Genomic DNA, 20,390 nt, shown 5'->3' with positions numbered 1-20,390 from the left:
AAGTTCTCCATCTCTACTATTTGGATCAATGGCACAGACTACTAAAATGGCCTGGATGGGGTGTTTTTAGTCCCACACATGCACACATCCACATACAATAACTCTACAGAAGCAGTGTTAAGACCATCACTAACTTCAGTGTCAGGTCTAGTCAGCTTTCTTCAATTACTTTCATCAAAATTAACAGTGAAGATAATTGTAATGGACCATGGAAGATGAAGAAAAGAGAAAACTATCTGCATACGAATGTATTTCAAATGTCTTCTACACAATACACAAATACTCATAAATGGTATGCACAAGAACAATTACATTTTTTCTAATACAATTTATTGGGCTCACACATTTTAATACTGCAATAAATTAATGTCAAATGATTCTACATTCTCAGAGAAGCTTTGTTCTATCAATATTTAATTCCAGCCATTTTATATTCAAAGAATGCAAACACTTAAACCACTCAATGACTTACAAAGGAGAATAAGTGATTTATAACCAAGTTTGAAGAGCAAGTAGAATGACTCAGATTCCTCACTCCCGTTTGAGTTCAAACAACTAGACACAAACTTTACTGCCTGGCAGGGAACAGAAAGCTATTACATTAATCCAGTCAGGCTACTCACAATTTCTTTAAATTTGACTGAAGCACTCCCTCAAAATTCCAAGGAAGTATGAAGATACCTTTTTTACTGGCTAAGAGCTACATTTTTACTCATAAATGTTACATCTTTGTGGCTTTCAGTTCCAATTCAGCTTCAAGATTATGTATTCTAGACTGCTCAAGAGAAGATAAAACTTTCAATAAGCATTCCTAGCACCTGGTTTTAAATACATCCTCTTCACACTGCTGTTGCTTGATCAGGAGCTGAAAATGAAAATAAGTGTACTCCAAAGTATACCCCTGAAAACCAGTTGGCTAATCATTCCATTACACTCCACAACAATGGCCAAGTGGCATTTAACAGTAGCATATAACATTCTATCACCTTGACTCAGATTCTTGGGCGTGTTGTTAGACTGTTCCCACTCGATGCTGGAGAAGCCCCTTTGCATTTGGCAATTTTTGCCAGATGCCTCTGTGCAAAACTAGTCCCTTTTCCCTTTGTGAAACAAGGCATATAATGCCAGCCTTACTTACAAGAGTGATAAAAACCATCCATCCAATGTGAAGTTGAAGGCTTTCATGGCCGGCATCCATAGTTTTTTGTGGGTTTTTTGGGCTATGTGGCCATGTTCTAGAAGAGTTTAGGCTGGCATCTTCAGAAAAAGCTTGCCTGGAAAGGAGTTGGGTATGTATATACTGTGTGAACCTGGGATGGCAGGAGTGATTTGCATGTGGATTGTTCTGTTGTTAATGGCAGGCCTCAGGGTGGGAGGGTCTGCAAAAGAGGATTAGTGTCTGCTTGATTAGTTCTCATTGTCTGCTGGGAAACCCCTGACCCTGGGAGATTTCTCATTTGCATTTGTTGAGTCTTCATCTGGCTATTTTTCAGGACTGGTAGTCAAACCTTGTTCACTTTAAGGGTTTCCTCTTTCCTGTTGAAATTGCCCATGTGTTTGTGGATTTCAATGGCATCCCTGTGCATCCTGACATGGTAGTTGTTGACATGGTCCAGAATTTCAGTGTTTTCAAACAGTATTTTATGCCCAGGATGGTTTGCAGCACGTTCTGCTACTGCTGATTTTTCTGGCTGACCCAGTCTGCAGTGTCTCTTGTGTTCCTTGATTCTTGTTTAGTGGTCCCTATGTAGACTTTTCCGCAGCTGCATGATATGTGGTAAACTCCTGCGGCTGTGAGAGGGTCTCTCTGGTCCTTGGGTGAGCGAAGCATTTGCTGGATTTTCTTTGTTGGTTTGTAAACCATTTGAAGGTTGTGTTTCCTCACCAGTTTCCCTATTCTGTCTGTGACTCCTTTGATGTATGGTAAAAATACCTTTTGTTTGGGTGGTTGCTTGTCTTCATTCCTCTGGCAGCCCTTCTGATGTCTGAGCTGAAATAAGCATTAGCCTGTAGAGCCTCTTGGTGTTTCAATTCATCTTCCAAGAAATGAGGTTCACATTTTGCCTGGTCTACCAGTGTTTTGACTGTGCTTCTTTTATGTCCTGGGTGATGGTTTGAGTTCTTGCGCAGATATCTGTTTGTAGGTTTTCTGTATACTGTGTGACCCAAACATTGGTTCGGTTTGTGGATGACTAGGACATCCAAGAATGGCAGTGTTCCTTTCTTTTCTTTTTCCATAGTGAATTGGATGTTGAGGTGGATGTTATTCAGACGGTTCAGGAACACAGCCAGATCTTCTTCTCCATGGCTCCAAATTGTGAGAGTGTCATCCACGTACCGGAACCAAGTTGTGGGCTTTTTCAGTGCTGTTTCCAGGGCTTGCTTTTCAAAGTGTTCCATGTAAAAGTTTGCTATCACAGGGTTTAGAGCACTTCCCATTGCTACCCCATCTCTCTGTTCGTAGAATCCATTGTCCCACTGGAAATAGCTTGTGGTGAGGCAATGTTCGAACAGGGCTGTGATGTCTTCTGGAAAAATCTGTCGGATGAGTGTCATGGGGTCCATTATGAGGACTTTGGTGAACAGGAAAGAGGTAACCCTTAAAGTAAACAAGGTTTGGCTACCAGGCCTGAAAAATAGCAAGATGAAGACTCAACAAATGCAAATGAGAAATCTCCCAGGGTCAGGGGTTTCCCAGCAGACAATAATCCTCTTTTGCAGACCCTCCCATCCTGAGGCCTGCCATTAAGAAGAGAACAATCCACATGCAAATCACTCCTGCCTTCCCAGGTTCACACAGTGTGTGTGTGTGTGTGTGTGTGTGTGTATGTATGTATGTGTGTATATATATATATATATATATATATATATCTCCTTTCCAGGTAAGCATTCTCTAAAGATGCCAGCCACAGATGCTGGTGAAACGTCAGGAATAAACTCTTCTAGAACATGGCCACATAGTCTGAAAAACACACAAAATATCCATCCAATCTTTATGCTTTTTGAAAACCAATGGAACCTGTCAGCAGCAATCATGCCAAACAGTTTGAGCAACACTTTGCACAATTTGTGTAAACTATTCTTGCAAATGCAAATGCTCTTTGCTGAGAGTGCACAAAAAATTCTCAACATATTCAGAAGAGAAGAAAATGTTTAAGATTTCTTATTCCCATGAGCGAGAATGATAAAAGCAAATATTAATCCATTAATACACAAGTATTAAGGTAATAATCCTATTCCCCTTCCCCCCATTTCAATATTTCCAGAAATTTTATACATCTGGTCACTTGGGGAAATCATTGTAAGTAAGAAGCTCAGGGCATAGGGAAAGATGACAATCTTATAATGGTTATACATGAAGGGAGAATTAATAAGTATGATGTCAAGGACCTCCTTTATAGCCTAAGTCTACGCAGACCAAATTCATCTGATCTTGGAAAGTAAGCATGGTTAGCCCTGGTTAATACTTGGATGTGAGAATGCTAACAAATACCAGGTGTTGTAGGCTATATTTCAGAGGAAGAAACTGGCAAAACCCCACTTCTGAGTATTCCTTGCCTAAGACTTCAAGCCGACTTGAAGGTACGCATACACTTAATCTCCCTGCTGATGAAAAGTAAGAGAATACCAATTTTTGTTGACTACACAGGCAACTAGGGAGGTAGAAGAGATAAAGAGTCCTACTCAGTGATGTCCAGCAATTTCTGGTGTCCATCGGTCTGAAATTTCTCGCATGCAAAGAAACAGACTTATGCTACTTCTTTCAAAGTATGTAGCCGTATTAGCAATAAAGCGTAACAGCAAAAATAAGCAGAAACCTTTAAGCAGGACACTAGCAAGATGATGAAAAGTTTCAATTCATCAATCATCAGATACTTTCATTTTTAGCTCAGTGCTAAAAAAATCCAAACTATTACAAGTATTTTCAGCTAGCTACAAATTCCTGCGATTCTGTTGCAGCAGCAGTTCTTCAACAAAAATATGATGGTAGTAAAAAAAGAACAACCAGTTTTAATCCTCTGCGGTACTCCAAAAACAATTCTTCATTATTTATCACCATACACAACTAAACACAAACACATAATACTCTTCCAGGGAACATGGAATACCTATTTAATTGGTCGCTGTCCCCCACACCCTCTCATACTTGAAAACAACAACAATATGATTTATTCAAATAACCAAGCAGAAAATTCAAATTCAAACCAGCAAATAGTAAAAGGCGCAAAACCACAGTGACACATCTAAATTTAAATTGTTCTTGCCTCCAAAAAAAGACCTACCAGTATTTCTCACTTTCTCCAGATGCCTAAACATGTCAATGAAAGTCTATGTTGATTGGATTTACTCACAGTTAATCAAGTGATGTAAACTGTTAGTAGATGTCCATCAGTTCTTCTGTGAATATGACAAAATGTGAGCACACTGAAATACATTGCGCTGCAGGTGGTAGAACCAATGTCCTGCACTGGCTCAAAAAATAAGAGCATAATGAAATATGTGATGTATCACATGGCAGGAGTCATAACTTCACATGTAGAATTCCTTGCAGAAAAGGTGAACTGAGAGTGTTATTCACTCGCTGGGATATCTATGGCTACTAGATTTACATAGTCCCAAGGAGAACCTTGCAAGCAGACTATGCTTACATATATAGAGATTTTTAGAACAGCGGAAGCCAGCATTTTTACTGAGATACAGCATAGATTTATTCAGTGGCAAAATATGTTACATTTTTCATGTAAGTTGTCAAGGCATACAATCAGACAATTGATTCCATCTTTCTATTCTAAAAGAGCCAGTCAACCTGAACTGAACCTGACTAATGAAAAACAGATATTAAACTTGGATTACAAATAAAATATTGCTCTCACTCTTGAGTTTTCTACCAGTGTTCAGTTGTACAGACGACATTCAATCTATAGCATAATAGAGTTCCAAACATTTTGCAACAATTCTATGATTATTTTTAGGTCACATTTTACCTCACCTGTTTAGCAGCATGAGGTAATTTATCTCTTTATGACAAGACAGACCTGTCACTTGTTAGGCCATCTTCAGTTTCATAGAATCACAGAATTGGAAGAGACCACAAGGGCCATCCAGTCCAACCCCCTGCCATGCAGGAACTCTAAATCAAAGCATACCTGACAAATGGCCATCCAGTCTCTGTTAAAAGACCTCCAAAGGAGACTCCACTACACTCCGAGGGAGTGTGTTCCACTGTCGAACAGCTCTTACTGTCAAGAAGTTTCTCCTAATGTTGAGGTGGAATCTCTTTTCCTGGAGCTTGCATCCATTGTTCACAGTACAGGCATTATTACTATGGTTCAATTTCCAATGATGGTGTTAATCCTCAACCAAGCAGATGGGACAATTCCCAGAGTCACACTCTGCTGCAGAATTCACACAGAATTAAATCTACAAGGTAAGCATTTTACAGCATTGTTACCTGAAGAGGTGTGAACAATATAAAGAATTCCATGTGCCACGTAATGGCATTTTTAAAATAGACAAAAATGGTTGGGATTATCTCACGAATCTATGCCATCAGCGTTGGTTAATTTTTTTCTTTTACAAACAAGATCTGATGGTTACTTAGAATAATGTTCTCTCATGTATGATGGTTGATTCTTCCTTGGCCCCTCACCCGCAAACAGTCCACCACCAATAATGGATCACAAAAAAACCACACAAAGTCCACACAATCTTCTATAGGGAAGTGCCTTCTGTATAGAAAATTAATTTGATGTGATGAGAAGTCCTGAAAGACTATCTATCTAAGACTTGTGCCCTAAAGCAAACAAGGTTGCACATGATACTGCTATCTTTCTAAGTCAAAGTGTGGTACGTGGTTTGGAATATTGTATTGAGACACTGCCTATAAGGCAATGCAGAGCAATAAATGATTTGAACTGGAAACTATTGGGTGCAAATACATGCTCCGTCATGAACCTCACTGCATGGCCTAGGCCTAGTTATTTTCTCTGAGAGTAAACATCATATAGATGGGAAGAAGGCTAGGATATAAATTGGAGGAAGGGTAGGATACATATGTGGTTTTTTAAAATTTTTAAATGTTCCAAATGGTAATTTTAATTTTACTATATGAAAAATATGCTCCATGTTTCAAAAAGGCTATCTTCAGTATGAGCACCAGTCTTCCAGCTGCACAACAGAAGAAATTGCAGCAAGTTAAAAGTGCCTTAGCGATTGAGGGAACAGGCTGTTTCAAATGTAAGTGCCAGACTTGAAGCCAATCTATTGCTTAACAAATAGCAATGGATGAGCCATTAAATAAACTCAGTAAGCTAGCTGCTGCATTATTTACTAAATTTATTTACTAGTATTTCAGAAAAGAAATCTTCAAGGGCAGACCTACATTAAGTACACTGCAATCATCTAATTGAGGAGTTACAGAAATGCATAATAGTGACCAGGTTATTCAAGTCCAGAGGGTATCCTAACAAATGAGCCAGACTGAACCAGTGAAAGCATGCCAAGCTACATCCCAAAGTCCCAGAGGGAGTCTGATCCCATTCAAAACAAACTTAATACCTCTTCCTGACCTGGTCAGATGAGTGACCGAAAAAAAGAAACTCCATTGCATTTGGAATGAGTTTCATTTATTACTTTTTGCCCCATCTGTTGCCAGTACTACCTTTTGGAACTGACCATTCATATTAAAGCAGAGCTACTGAAGCACAGCATCCCTCAATGCATCCTCTAAAAGTATATCAGTCCTTATAAATCTAGATTTTCTATGAAAAGCCAGGATAAATGCTGAATATGAAATATCCATGCAAAAGTTATTTCTGTATGCTCCCATAATGACAGAGACAGTTTCAAGTGTTTCATCATTTCCCTTATTGTTTGACATCACATTCCATATAAATGTTGATATTTTAAAAAAAAACAGAAAATGGTCACCATAAGCAACTTGCAGGGGTTAATTTCTAATTTCTAATATAGCTTTAAGGAAATTATTAGTTAAGATTTAATTATCTTTGCCTTTGTTCTCTAACTGTATAAAATGGCACAAAACCTTTTTATTTATAGTTCATGATTCAACGCATGAAATAAATAAATAAATCTAGATTTATATTATGAACATATATATTGAACACTGAGTATTGTTTTGATTCAAGATCTTTACATTTAACTTTTGTATGGGTATTATGATAAGAGATCTTTTTAAGATTAAAAATCAAATAGATATCAATTTTCACCCTTTTAAATATTCTTTGACTTGTTGATTAATATGAAGAGTAACAGAAATTTTGATATGGATGCCTTAACAGGACTGTACAGTACTAAACTAGAACACAATCTAGGCAGTATGTAACATAACCACAGTGCTGCTGGCAGCTAGTGAATTTTAGAAAACATCTTCTTAGAAAACATAATCTACGTTTATCTTAGTTGCTTAAAGAAATTATTTAGGGAGTCTGGCTATTCTGTTTTAAACTGTACCAGTGCCTTGATATACTGATATGAGATTAAACTTTGATTAAATCTTAACCTCACATTTAAAAAAAAGGCACGGGGGGGGGCACAACTGAGGGGTAAATCAATTGATTTGCATAAATGAGATTGTAAATTCAGTCCCCAACATGTCAATGTACAGCTGGAGAAAACCTCAATATGAAACAGTGGAGAGTCACTGCCAGAGGATACTGAGGAAGATGGACTACTGATCCAATTGAGTATAAAGTACATTCATATATTTATATATATGACATCAGAACATTGAAATGAGAGATTATCACAGTACAAAAACTTATTTGAATTTGGTCTTCACTTCCTTTACACAAAGTGAAAAGAATAACATATGCAAAATGACAAAAAAAAACAAGCCACAAAGGACTGTGAAATGTGTTGAGTGAAGGAAAAATTCCTGAGGGGAAAACATCCAAGATAAAGGATCCCTGGTGGCGCAGTGGTTAAATGCCTGTACTGCAGCCATTCACTCAAAACCACAAGGTTGCGAGTTCAAGACCAGCAAAAGGGCCCAAGCTCGACTCAGGCTTGCATCCTTCCGAGGTCGCTAAAATGAGTACCCAGACTGTTGGGGGTAAATTAGCTTACTTGCTAATTAGCTTACTTGCTGTTCACCGCTATGATCTTTGGAATAGCGGTATATAAATAAAACAAATTATTATTATTATTATAGTTTGTCTGGGTTTTTTGGGCTATGTGGCCATGTTCTAGAAGACTTTATTCCTGACGTCTCTGAAGATGCCAGCCACAGATGCAGGAATAAATTCTTCTAGAACATGGCCACATAGCCCAAAACCGCCACAAAACACTATGGATGCCGGCCATGAAAGCCTTCGACTTCACATCCAGGATAGTATTTGGAATAAATAGAATAATACCACAGAGAAATTCCAAGAAAAATGTGAATTCCTCACTCTTTTCCTTGAAGGCAGGTATAACAGCTTTCAAAGTGGAATTGTCCCTTTCTCTTTCCCAGGCAAAAAAGAAACAGAGATGAATTTGTAGCTATTCCTTGATTCCTGGGTGGCCTAAAAGCACCAGATCCCATCTCATTTTGGAGTTGATATTCAATTAACACACCCTTTTCCCTCTCTGTATTACACAGGGACACTGCACTCCATTAAATTATTAAAATTATACTATAATTTCCACATCTATGTTTCAATTCTTATTAATTATTCCAAATAAAAATATACACAGGATTTTGCTTGCGGCTGTTCACCAAGGCAGAATACCTTCACTGTTATGTGAAATCTTTTTGTTTTACTGTCTAATGAGTTCATTGAATGGCAAGCTTTTAAGATCAAGCGTTAGCATTGTATGCTGATGCAGCTGAAGTTATCTAACATGTTTTCCTTCCTTCTCTTCACATCTACATCATTATCCTTAATTCTGTGGTTTTGAAATTATGACAATTCCTAACCTAAAACTGGACAGAGTTGTATTAGAAAAGGCAATTGTATAAGTATCCAACATGAGTTTTGTTTGTTTTTCACTTCATCCTCAATATCAATAGAATAGTAAGTATGAGAAATTAAATCAATTACTAGTCTCATATTATGGACTGATTACAAGTCCAAAAAGGATAAAGTTTGGAATTTAAACATCAGGTTTTGAAAGCACTTTAAAGACATGAAAGTCAAATACCAAAAAAAAGAGGGGGGGAACAGATAGGATTTTTTTCTGCCATCCAGATAAACTGTAATACATGGACTCTAACGTCTCAGATTTTAGAAGGAAAAACACACTCACATACTTTATATCCAAAAATAAAATATGTACTGTACCACCAGCATAAAAAAAATAAATGGAAGCATTTTACCGTATTTCTCACTCGTGGGAACATTTAGAGCGTTGTGCGTTTTTATTTTAGTTTCAGCATTGCTCATACAATAACACTGGTGATATCCAGGTCTTGCTAGTTGTGTAAACACTTACCGCAAGAGTGGCTCCTTGACCACCTGTGGTACCCAAGGGCCTTTAGCCATGGAAACCTTCTCTCTGCATAGCATCGCCTGTTACCATAACTAATTCCTGCTAATGAGGGTTGGTCTTATGAGCAGTGACACAACAGCAACATTTACCATTACAGTACTGCTTGTGTATATATGATCCATTCTGTAAACACATGAGTAGCTTGCCCATGGATGCTCAAGTCACATTTTGTAGGCTGCATCACTCACACACACACACCCCACATCTGCCCCAGATATTCAACCTGCCACCTTGAGTCCCTATATTAGGAGAAAAGCAGAATATAAGATGATGATGATAATAATAATAATGATCTGTGCCTTCCTAAAGGACACAACCACCTCTGCCCCTGATACTCAACCTACTGCCCTGAGTCTCTCTATTGGGGGGAAGGCAGGGTCTAAGAATATATCGCCAACAGTAACAATAGTTGAAGTTTTCTCTGGCCTGGGCCCACAACAAACCCCAACTCCTAGAATCCCACAGCAAAGAGCCAGAGAAAGAGTTAAAGCGGGGCCAAACCGGGTTATGTCTCCAGTGTGGATGCAGCCTAGATTAAGAAAAAAGGGTCCCCCCCATCCTTGCCCTGGAAGGAAGCGGGAGAGTGGGGCGGCCCTACAGCCAAGGCCCCTTTGTCGTCCCCAATCTCTCTCTGTGTCTCACCTCCCATTGCAAGGCCCCAGGCAGAGAGGCAGCGCCGGCGCCGCCATTTCGCGTCCTCCTCCTCCTCCTCCTCCTCCCCGCCGCTCAAAAGCGCCTCTCTCTCTCTCTCAATCCTCCTGTGGAAACTGGAGGACGAGGAGGAGGGCCCCTGGCTTCGTCGTCGTCGTCGTCGTCGTCTTCCTTCCCCGCCTCTAGAGGGAGGGCGGCTGCTTGTGGCGCCTCGCTCGCTCGCTTCCGGCCCTCAAGGAAAGAGGAGGAGGAGGAGAGAGAGGAGGCCATGAGGGGAAGAAAGAACAATTCCAGCCTTCACAAAATGTCCTCCATTTTGAGAGGGACTAACAGCCCCTGCCTTTCCCATCCCAGAACCTGTCCTCCATTCCAGCCTTCTGTCCCAAAATGCCTTCCATTTTGAGCAGGGCGAAGACAGGGTGACCCCCAGACGTGTCCTCATAACCACAGAGGAAAAGACACTGTGAAATGTGGGGAATTTGAGGGAAATGTAGGACATGGCCAAATAAAAGGGAAAACACTTGGAAATAGAAATCCATGGAGGGAGTGACATGGCAGGCCCAAGGCCATCGGGCCTATCCTTAAGATATAGAGCCTTCCCTCCAGTCCACCAGCCTTGGTCCAGGCCTCAGAGGGAAAGATCGACTCCAGAAGCTGATCCCCTTCCCCACAACCATTCCCTTCTTCTTTTATGTTTTGTCTTCTTAGATTGTAAGCCTGAGGGCAGGGAACCGTCTAATCAAAAGATTGTATGTACAGTGCTGTGTAAATTTACAGCGCTATATAAATAAAGCTTAATAATAATAATAATGCTCAGTCCTGCTCAAAATGGAGGGCATTGTGGAATTTCTCCAGGCAGAAATGGAGGACATGTCTGGGAAAAGGAGGTGATCCGGTCAAGCGTCATCCATCATTATATTAAGTGCTTTGATGTGGTCATGTGTCCTCTTTTTTCTTGAATGTCCTACATTTTACAGTGCCCTGTCCTCTGCAGTTATGACATCTGGTCACTCCGGCTAAACAGCCAGTTGCTCAGCAGCTTCCCTCCTATCTCTCAGGAGAAAAGGACTGGGTTCCCCTCCCCTTGGTTTGTCCTGATCATGTTGATCTACACTCCTCGGTTACAGCACTCTGATTCCATATTAACGATCACGGCCTCCATCCCATGGACTCCGTGGGATTTGTAGTATGGTGTAGTACTTGGCATTATCGGCTAAAGAGCTCGAGTCAAGATGACCAGATGTGCCCTAACCACAAAGGAGGGCAAGGCACCGCAAAATAGGATGTTCAAGAAAAATAGAGGACATTACCAAACAAAAGTTAAAAATACTCAAATAAATGTAAATGTGTGTTTCTTAGTCATGCTTAATATGGAGGACAATCCTCCTAGACAGAAGGCTGAAATGTAGGACTATTCCTGAAAAAGGAGGATGTCTGGTCACCCTGACTCTAGTACCCTTGCCTGAAGTGTGTGTTTGTGCTTTCAGTCCTATGAATTTCTTAGGATTTTCTTAAGCAAGGAATACCCAAGAGTTGGTTTTGCCAGTTCCTTCCTCTGAAATATAGCCTATAGCACCTGATATTTGTTGGTGGTCTCCCATCCAAATACTAACCAGGGCTGACCCTGTTTAGCCTCAGATCAGACAGGATCTGGTGCAAATTAAGGGTATCTTAGGCCACTCCTGCCTTAACTACAGCAAAGAATGTCAAGGACCATGACCACCACAAATACAGGTCCCAGGATTTATTTGCTTGAAACCATGATAGTTAAAATGAAGTTAACTGCTACAATGGTATAGTACATATACGCTCTATGGCAAAGTCTTGGACTGCAACTCCTGGCGGCCCTAGCCAGCATAGCCAATAGTGAGGAATGCTGGGAGTTGTAGTTCAGCAACATATGAATGCATATACAATTCTCACCCCTTTTCTAGGAGGACCTCCTTCTAATAGGGAAAGTGACATAGCTATCTCCAGTGGTTGGTTTTGGGGGTATCACCAAAAGGGGCCAAATTATTGTTATTGCTTTTGAGAGGGAGAAATTTGAGGTGTGTCATTAAAGACTGCCTGTGTTGTTTTTGTTTACTGTTGTTTCTGCAGAGAGGCATGTATTCTTGTAGGAATTCTTCCTCTTGAGTGCAAAAATAACTTGTCCCGCTATTGTTACTGGGTAACTTGAGATGGCAAACCCCCTCTGAACAAATCTTGCCAAGAAAACTCCATGATCGGTTCATGATAGGGTCACTATAAGTCAGAAAAGATTCAAAGTCAACACAACACAACTTGAAAGAGAGGGAGAGACTACTATTTGCTGCCCCATCTCAGCAAAAGTCCTTTGGCTGGTTGTGATATGGAACCAGTAGTTGCCTCCTCAAGAATTGCATATTCATTCACCCCTCTCTGATTGGGAAGCATGATGGGGAGAATTCACACTAATACCACTGTGTTTATTAAATCCAGCCCCACTAATTCTGCTGGTTTATTAAAGCCACACAGATTAGTGAGAAAGAGGATGAGTTAGAAGGAAGATGAGGTGACTGGTCCTTCCATGACTAACCCTCTATGCACATTCTACTTAAGCTAATTGATGCAATAACCAGCAGAATTTGTTTCCCATCTACCAGAGACTGGTCCCATTGACATCTTTCTTTTCTTTTCCTTCCTTCCTTCTTTCCTTCCTTCCTGGAAATTCACTACAGACCAGCAGCCAATTGCTTGTGTTGATACCTGTCCAAGGGCCACTACGTTGAATAGCGTTGCTCTATACTGTATTGCCCAGGTGAGAGGGATATGGGTAAGCAGGTGAGCAGAGGAAGCTTGTATTTTCTTCACCACCATCACCACCGCTGCTATGCCGCCACGTCGTACTGTCCTTATGCCACTCAATATGAGAGGGTGAGGAATTCTCATTCTGGGCACAGCCACACAATCACTACATACTTCTGTGCATAGTGACTGTTTAGCAAGTGATGATAGTTCCTCTTCACTTGCTGTCTTCTTCTGGAAGGCTCTGCCTATTTGTGGTCTGTTTCCCTTTGGCCTTGGAAGAGGAAGAGTAAGCCTGGTGATGCAATTCAGTGGGAGGAAGTAACAAAAGGCAAAGGCTAGATATTTCTTGAAGAAGTAGCCACCTTATCTTCCTAGTCATTTGACCTTTCTAACACATGGTGTGGGGGACAATCTCACTGAGATCAGACCCTGTTGCTTCATTATCTGGGAGAGATAGCTATACTTTCCTGAAACGGAAAACACCAAGATAGCGATATGGGATGGGTAGATGTGGCTGCATGCATCTTATCTCTAACCAGGAGAACAGGCCCAGTCCTTACTGCCAAAGTACCCAGAGGGAATGGGAATGAGAGAAAGGAGCAGAGTGGTGGCTGTCTTGCCATTTGCAGGTTTGACCCTCACACACACATCTCTGGTGTGTTTGTTCCAAGGGGCTCGCGGATGGAAGTTTTCCTCTATTTCTTCCCCTCTCGTTTGACTTTGAGTGACAAATTAATTCTGATTTTTAAATGATAGAAGAAATAGCTTTAGAGATATAATTCTTCACTACTTGGATAATAGCATCTCCTTTAAAAACTGTGTGGCAAGCAGAAATTCAGCAGGTGAAGCTTTCCCCAGTTTGCAGAAATAATGGTGGATAGACTTTCATTAACTAGATTTTATCCTGTTCCAGGGCAGTTAAAGACATAGGAGGGGGAAAAAGTTTACTGCCTTTCTCACCTACCACCTTGAATGGTTACATCATTCTCTGTACATGTACTTGTAATTGTTTTAGGAAGCTTTATTGACCATGATGTGATGTCATGTGAACATTGCTCTCTTCTCACGTCTTCCTGCCATGAGGGTCAGTTTGTATGAATATGAGGCAGATATCTCAGGTGACGCTTATTTTTATTATACCAGCAGGTCACAGTCCTTTTTTAACAGCTGTACAACAGTCATATCTGGAAAAGGTCATATTCATGATGGGATAGATCTCACCTTGTATTTATGTTTGTCATGCAGCTGCTTGAAGGTGCAGGATTCCCATCAGGAAAAACAAAAGGAAAAGACTTACTGCTATTGTTCCCAGCACAATTCAAGAATCTTCCATCCCCAGAACAGGTGAACTATAATTAATTATTATTACCTAAAACTGGAAAACTTTAAAAGGAGTAAAGTAGCAACACTGTGGCAAGAAGTAACTTGGAAGGTACAGCCTAATTTTCCATAGAAAGGAAAAAACCCTCCCACTCTTAATCTCACTGGCTGTCTCTTATAATGGGCGGTGGCAAGCAGCAGTGGGGTGACTGAGAGGGGTTGGATTTCATACTCCAGCCTAGACAACGTGACTTTTGTTCCTGAGGACGTGCTGTTTATGGAAGCATCTCTGATCACCACATTGGGACCAGGCTGAGGATGTCACCCATTCCTGCCTGAGTGATTGCATTTTACTGCAGTGACAAAGATGTGATGATCATTTTTGTTTGTTTCTCAGTCTAAACCATATTTTGAAGAGAACCTGTTTTGGCAAGCAAAGAGAATTAATATCCATACAAGGAATACTAGCATGCTAGATAATTATTCTACTTCTTAACTAACATGTTTTTTTAAAAAAAACATATTCCAGAATTAATTATACACTTAGTACTGGTTAAATGATTCAACATATTAGCTTGAACTGAATATTGATTTTACAGGTTCGTGGTAAAGTACTGTATTTCTGTATTTAAAGAGAAAGAATGTCCTATTAATCATCATTTCCTCTTCCTATCATCAGCTCTAAGTACGAATGTTGTGAATTACTGGAAATTTGCACAACAAATATGTGGGTTGGAATGCAATTGTAGGCACGCTGAACTTTCATCATGTACTACAGGGGAAAAAAACTGCACTGAATGTACCCAGGGAAAATAAACTGAAATGAAGATGTATGAAGTAATACCGGTAAAAACAATCATATAGTATTGAAATATTGTTTAATCAGTGCATTTACTGCAAACAAAAGCTATAGATGCCACTTTTATATCGTAATATAAATACAAGAAGAAGAGGTAGAGGTCAGAATAAGGGAAGAAAATAAATCAAAGCCAGCATAGAGCAGACTATAATCTGAAACCTGGAAGGGAGGAAGAAATGAGAAAGAAAAGGAAAGTTAGAAGATGAAGTGTAAACTATGTAAAAAAGTGATGACATACTGTTCTTTCTTTCTCACCTTTTTATTGTTTTATAAACAATGTATTGTACAAAACTAATAAAAAGATAATTTTAAAAAAATCTTAATATAAAAATGGGGAATATTTTACCGATAATTATTTAGAGGAAGAAGGAACTAATTTTGAATGTATTTGTACAGATCAGGTGTACAATTTTGGTTGCACTAAATGAAGCCAACAAATACACTCATCCCTCCACATTTGTGGCTTTGACTTTTGTGGATTTGATTATTCACAGATTTTGTTAATACATTCTCTCTAGGAATATTTAGGTCTTCCAGCACAACTGTGTGATCAACTTTAACCAAAAGTTACATTGAAGGACCTAGAGATTCATAGAGATGTGTTCTCTCAGGTAAAAACATAGTGTTTTTGTTATTTGGGGTTTTCCCACATTCATGGAAGTCCTGTGCGCCAGCAAATGTGGAGGGATGAGTGTAGTCAATTTCTAATGACTATGGCAAGAGTTTCCAACCTGTGGTGCCCACACCCTCATGGCTTGCAAGATGAAATTACAAGAGGTGTGACAAAGAGTCATCACGCAGCTAGCTCCTAGTGTGCCTTGAAAAATGGTAGTAAGTGGTTGTGTTGCATAGATCGTACTCATTTTTGATAAAAAAAGAATTTTACGATGTACAATAGTAAATCTGCACTGCCCTTTCTGCTGCAAGGCGAGACCTGCCAAAATGGAACATTTGCAGCTATCAGCCACACCGCACCATTATTTTTTTCTGTTCTGCCCCATTATTTCTGTACTTATCTATGTACAAGCGGACAGATGTGCCACCAGTAGCCTCCAACTGCCTCCTTTGTCCTCCACAGTCACCAGCCCATTGGACTCGCCATTAGAACTCATGATTAGTTATCTACTTGTATACCTTGGTGCACCCAGTGACACAGCGTGATACATACCCCATTCTCCCCCATGGCCTTGTTGAATAGGCCCATTTGTTAATGTTTTTATTAAATCCATTGTATTGTAGGTATGAGCCAATATGGCATAGTAATTTGAGTGTTGGACTGTGGCTCTGGAAACTAGCTTTCGATTCCCTTTTGGCCATGAAACCCATTGGGAGACCCCTTGACAAGTCACATGCTCTCAGCATCAGGGGAAGCCTATGGCAAACCTCCTCTGAACAAATCTTGCCAAGAAAACCCCATGGGAGGTTCACCTTAGGGCTACCATAACTCAGAAACATCTTGAAGGCACAGAACAACAAATTATTAATACAGCATTGTTGTAATTATGCTTCATGGAGTGTGAAATGGGTTGATGGTGCAGCTGACCACTTGAGCTGCCTGGCCCCTCCCGCTGTCTCTGGGAGATTCTATAAATCTATGACCAGTCAGCTAGGACTAAGCTGGCAATTGTCAACCAGCAGACTTTCTCTTCAGCTGCCCCTAAACTGTGGAATGACCTGCCACAAGAGATTCATCAGCAGAATACGCTATCCGAATTTAACAGAGCATTGAAGACTAGTCTCTTCAGGCAGGCTTATCCAGATGATTTCAAAATTGTGAATTTTAAATGATGAATTTTAGATGTGGATAGTTTTAATATCTACACATCTAATCTGTCCTTTTAAATTGATGTGTGCTTTAACTGATGCCATTCCATAGAATCATAGTTGGAACAGACCACAAGGGCCATCCAGTCCAACCCCCTGCCATGCAGTAACACAGAATCAAAGCACCTCTGACAAACGGCTGCCCTCTGTTTAAAAACCTCCAAAGAAGGAGACATTGCCACACACTGAGGGAGTGTATTCCACTATCAAACAGCTCTTACTGTCAAGAGGTTCTTCCTAATGTTGGAGTGGAATCTCTTTTCCTGTAGTTTGAATATATTGCTTCATGTCCTATTCTCTGGAGCAGCAGAAAACAAGCTTGCTCTATCCTCAATATGACACCTCTTCAAATATTTAAACAAGACTATCATATTGCCTGTTAACCATCTCTTCTCTAGATTAAACACCCATCCTGGTTTCTTGATACACCTCCTATTTTTCCTCCTCATGGGAACTGTTTGAAATTGTGTCTTCAGTATCTCCCTATTGAGAAATTCCCATCCCTTCTCTTTTAGTATTCTCTTTTATATTGTGTTAATTGTTATTGTTGTTGTTCTCCACCTTGATCCATGAGGAGAGGCCAGTAAATAACAACAACAACAACAACAACAATAATAGATACACAATATTTTCCCCATGATACAGTGCACATGGAAAATTATTCTCATAAATATTTTACAGGTAATGTGGGAAATGAAACAGAGGCTGATTTTGGCCACACACTGTCTTCCCTCCCAAGGTGTAAAGAGAAGTGCAGATTTTCACAGCCTGACACACATGAATACTGAGTGATTTATGCAATCTGAATCATGCATATTCATATCAATATATATAACAATGGCAACATAGTTGGGAAATATCAGGAATATTGTTTATGCAGAGTTCTCATGAACTACATCAGGGACAGGCAACCTGGTTTCCTCCATGTTTTGGTTTGCAACAGGAATGTATTTAAATAATTGTAAAATCCAAGATGAATAGGGTTCCTGCACCACTTAAAGAACAAGCACACTTAAAAAAAAGAAACCTTCCCTGGATCCCCTGGTGAGAAATAACCACAGACCAGTCTGCCTTTTACCATTCTTGGGCAAAGTGATTGAGAGGGCAGTTGCCTTCCAGCTCCAGGTTGTCTTGGATGAAGTTGATTATCTAGACCCATTTCAAACTGGTTTCAGGGTGGGATACAGAGTTGAGACTGCCATGGTTGCCTTAGCCGATGATCTCTGTCTGGGCAACCCTGCTGGTGCTCTTGGACATCTCAGTGGCTTTCAATACCATCGACCATGGTATCCTTCTGGAACGCCTGAGGGAGTTGGGAATTGGGGGCACTGCGCTCCAGTGGCTCCGTTCCTACCTCTCAGGCAGATTCCAGATGGTGATGCTGGGAGACAGTTGCTCTTCTGAGAGAGAGCTGACATTTGGCGTCCCTCAGGGCGCCATTCTGTACCCCATGCTTTTTAACATTTACATGAAGCTGTTGGGTGAGATCATCTGGAGACATGGGGTGCAGTGTTATCGGTATGCTGATGACACTCAAATCTATTTCTCTATGTCTCCGACTATTGCAATGACTAGGGATGGCATCTCTCCTCTGAATTCCTGTCTCGGGTTGGTAATGGGCTGGATGAGGGAAAACAAACTCAGGCTGAATCCAGAGAAAACAGAGGTACTTGTGATAGGTACCTCAAGTCCAAGGATGGAGATTTGTCAACCAGTCTTGGACAGGGTCACATTTCCCCTAAAGGACCAAGTTTGCAGTTTGGGTGTACTCCTGGATCTGTCTCTGCAGTTGTCATCTCAAATAGATGCGACGGCCAGGAGTGCTTGGTATCAGCTTCGGTTGATACACCAACTGCGTCCCTACCTGGACCGAAAGGACCTTGAATTAGTGGTACTTGCACTGGTAATCTCTCGTTTAGATCTCTGTAATGCGCTCTACTTGGGGCTACCCTTGTACCAAGTTCAGAAGCTTCAACTGGTCCAAAACATAGCAGCCAGATTGATCACCAGCACATCTAGGTTTGACCATATAACACCAGTGTTAAAATCTCTTCACTGGCTGCCAATTAGCTTCCAGGCGCAATACAAGGTGTTGGTTATCACCTTTAAAGCCCACATGGCTCAGGCCTGAGTTACTTGTGGGAATGCCTCTCCCTACACAATCCGCCCCACACTTTCAGAACATCAGGGAAGTACTTATTGAAACATCATAATACTAGGTTAAAGACAACTTCCCACAGGGCGTTTACAGCTGCAGTTCTAAAATTATGGAATAGTCTGCCGGAAGAGATTCGTCTTATCAATGCCTTAGAGGCCTTTAAGAAGGCAATCAAAATGGATCTCTTCCAGCGGGCTTATCCATCGGACTCCATATAAAAGCTTATGATGATGTTCCACTCTCGACTATTCATTATTGGCTACTGATGAACTGTTTTTAGAGAACTAAAGAATGTGGTAAATTCAGTATTAGTGTTTTATCAATTGTATTTGTATTATTGTATTATTTTATTGATGTAATCATGCCTCGATCCTTGGGAGAGGCGGGAAACAGAAATAAACTTATTATTATTAGTACCTAACAACATTTTGCATCTTCTCATAGTTCTGAGACCAATAGAGAAAATAACTTATGTTAATATACTGACACTTATAACAGTGGCTGAAGTGTTTCTGAAAGCAGTTACAGGATGGTGTAATAAACCATGTGAAAACAAGAGGTAGTTTTTATAGTCCTCCTATTAAATATATGGACAGTTTGTCAGTTCTTAAGCATTGCTAATGGCTAATTGCTACAGATACTGAATGTTCTTTTCAAATATCTCTTCAGAAATCTCAAATAAAGAGTGGTGTTTTAGCTTTGTGACAAGGTTATTGCTTGATCTTTGAATAACTGTAACCCTGTTCCTTGTACTACATTTCCTCTCCTATGAAACAGATCTCTTCTGTGTCCTTCTCTGTTCATGCAAATTCAGAATGAATCTGGGGGGTTAAAAATCAAATTTATTTCCTTTGATGTTTATCATTACAGTAAAAGTTTAGCAGTATACAGTACTTTATGTAGCCTAATCTCAGTTTTATGTGGCCTAATGTCACAGGGAGTTACAGGAAGTTGTTAAAAAGTTAGCAGATTCAAAAGGCCTTCTAAATCTAGTTTGATGAATTATTTATTTTTTATTTAATTCATTTATATCCCATCATTCTCCCAGCACAGGACTTAACGTGATTTACAGCATTTTCAAACAAAACAGCTCTTACACAGCGTTCTTTCAGCAAAACAGGAAATTGTGTGAGCCATGCTCTTCTGTATCAGTTGTTAACATACCCAATAATATATCAATAATTTCATTTCCTGGAGGTTTTTTTTTTGGGGGGGGGTGGAATCAAAGGAGGTAATTAATTAATATGGATGTTTTGTTTTGTTTTGCTTTCTCCCCGACTTTCCTGGTGCCAAGAAGGAATAGTAGAGGCATGT

General features: G+C 40.1%; 1 protein-coding gene across 7 annotated transcripts in view; it reads right to left on the bottom strand.

The window, feature by feature from the left end:
* PIK3C2A (phosphatidylinositol-4-phosphate 3-kinase catalytic subunit type 2 alpha) overlaps nucleotides 1-20,390 on the bottom strand; it is a 94,307-nt gene that overhangs the window by 58,123 nt on the left and 15,794 nt on the right. For 4 of the 7 annotated variants that reach the window (XM_089521061.1, XM_089521066.1, XM_089521067.1 and 1 more), the window contains exon 1: nucleotides 10,138-10,261. The exons of 1 other annotated variant lie outside the window; for it this stretch is intronic. The gene's annotated coding sequence lies outside the window, so the exon portion shown is untranslated. Of the gene's footprint in view, nucleotides 1-623; nucleotides 681-9,438; nucleotides 9,729-10,137; nucleotides 10,262-20,390 lie in introns of those variants that run through there. 2 more of the 7 variants (XM_089521063.1, XM_089521062.1) reach the window with 2 other exon arrangements.

The sequence above is a fragment of the Sceloporus occidentalis genome, unplaced genomic scaffold (genome assembly GCF_023333645.1).
Source record: "Sceloporus occidentalis isolate IW3139 unplaced genomic scaffold, rSceOcc1.0.p SCAF_4, whole genome shotgun sequence".
In the NCBI taxonomy this organism is placed as follows: Eukaryota; Metazoa; Chordata; class Lepidosauria; order Squamata; family Phrynosomatidae; genus Sceloporus; species Sceloporus occidentalis.
This window is presented reverse-complemented; position numbering and strand designations above follow the sequence as displayed.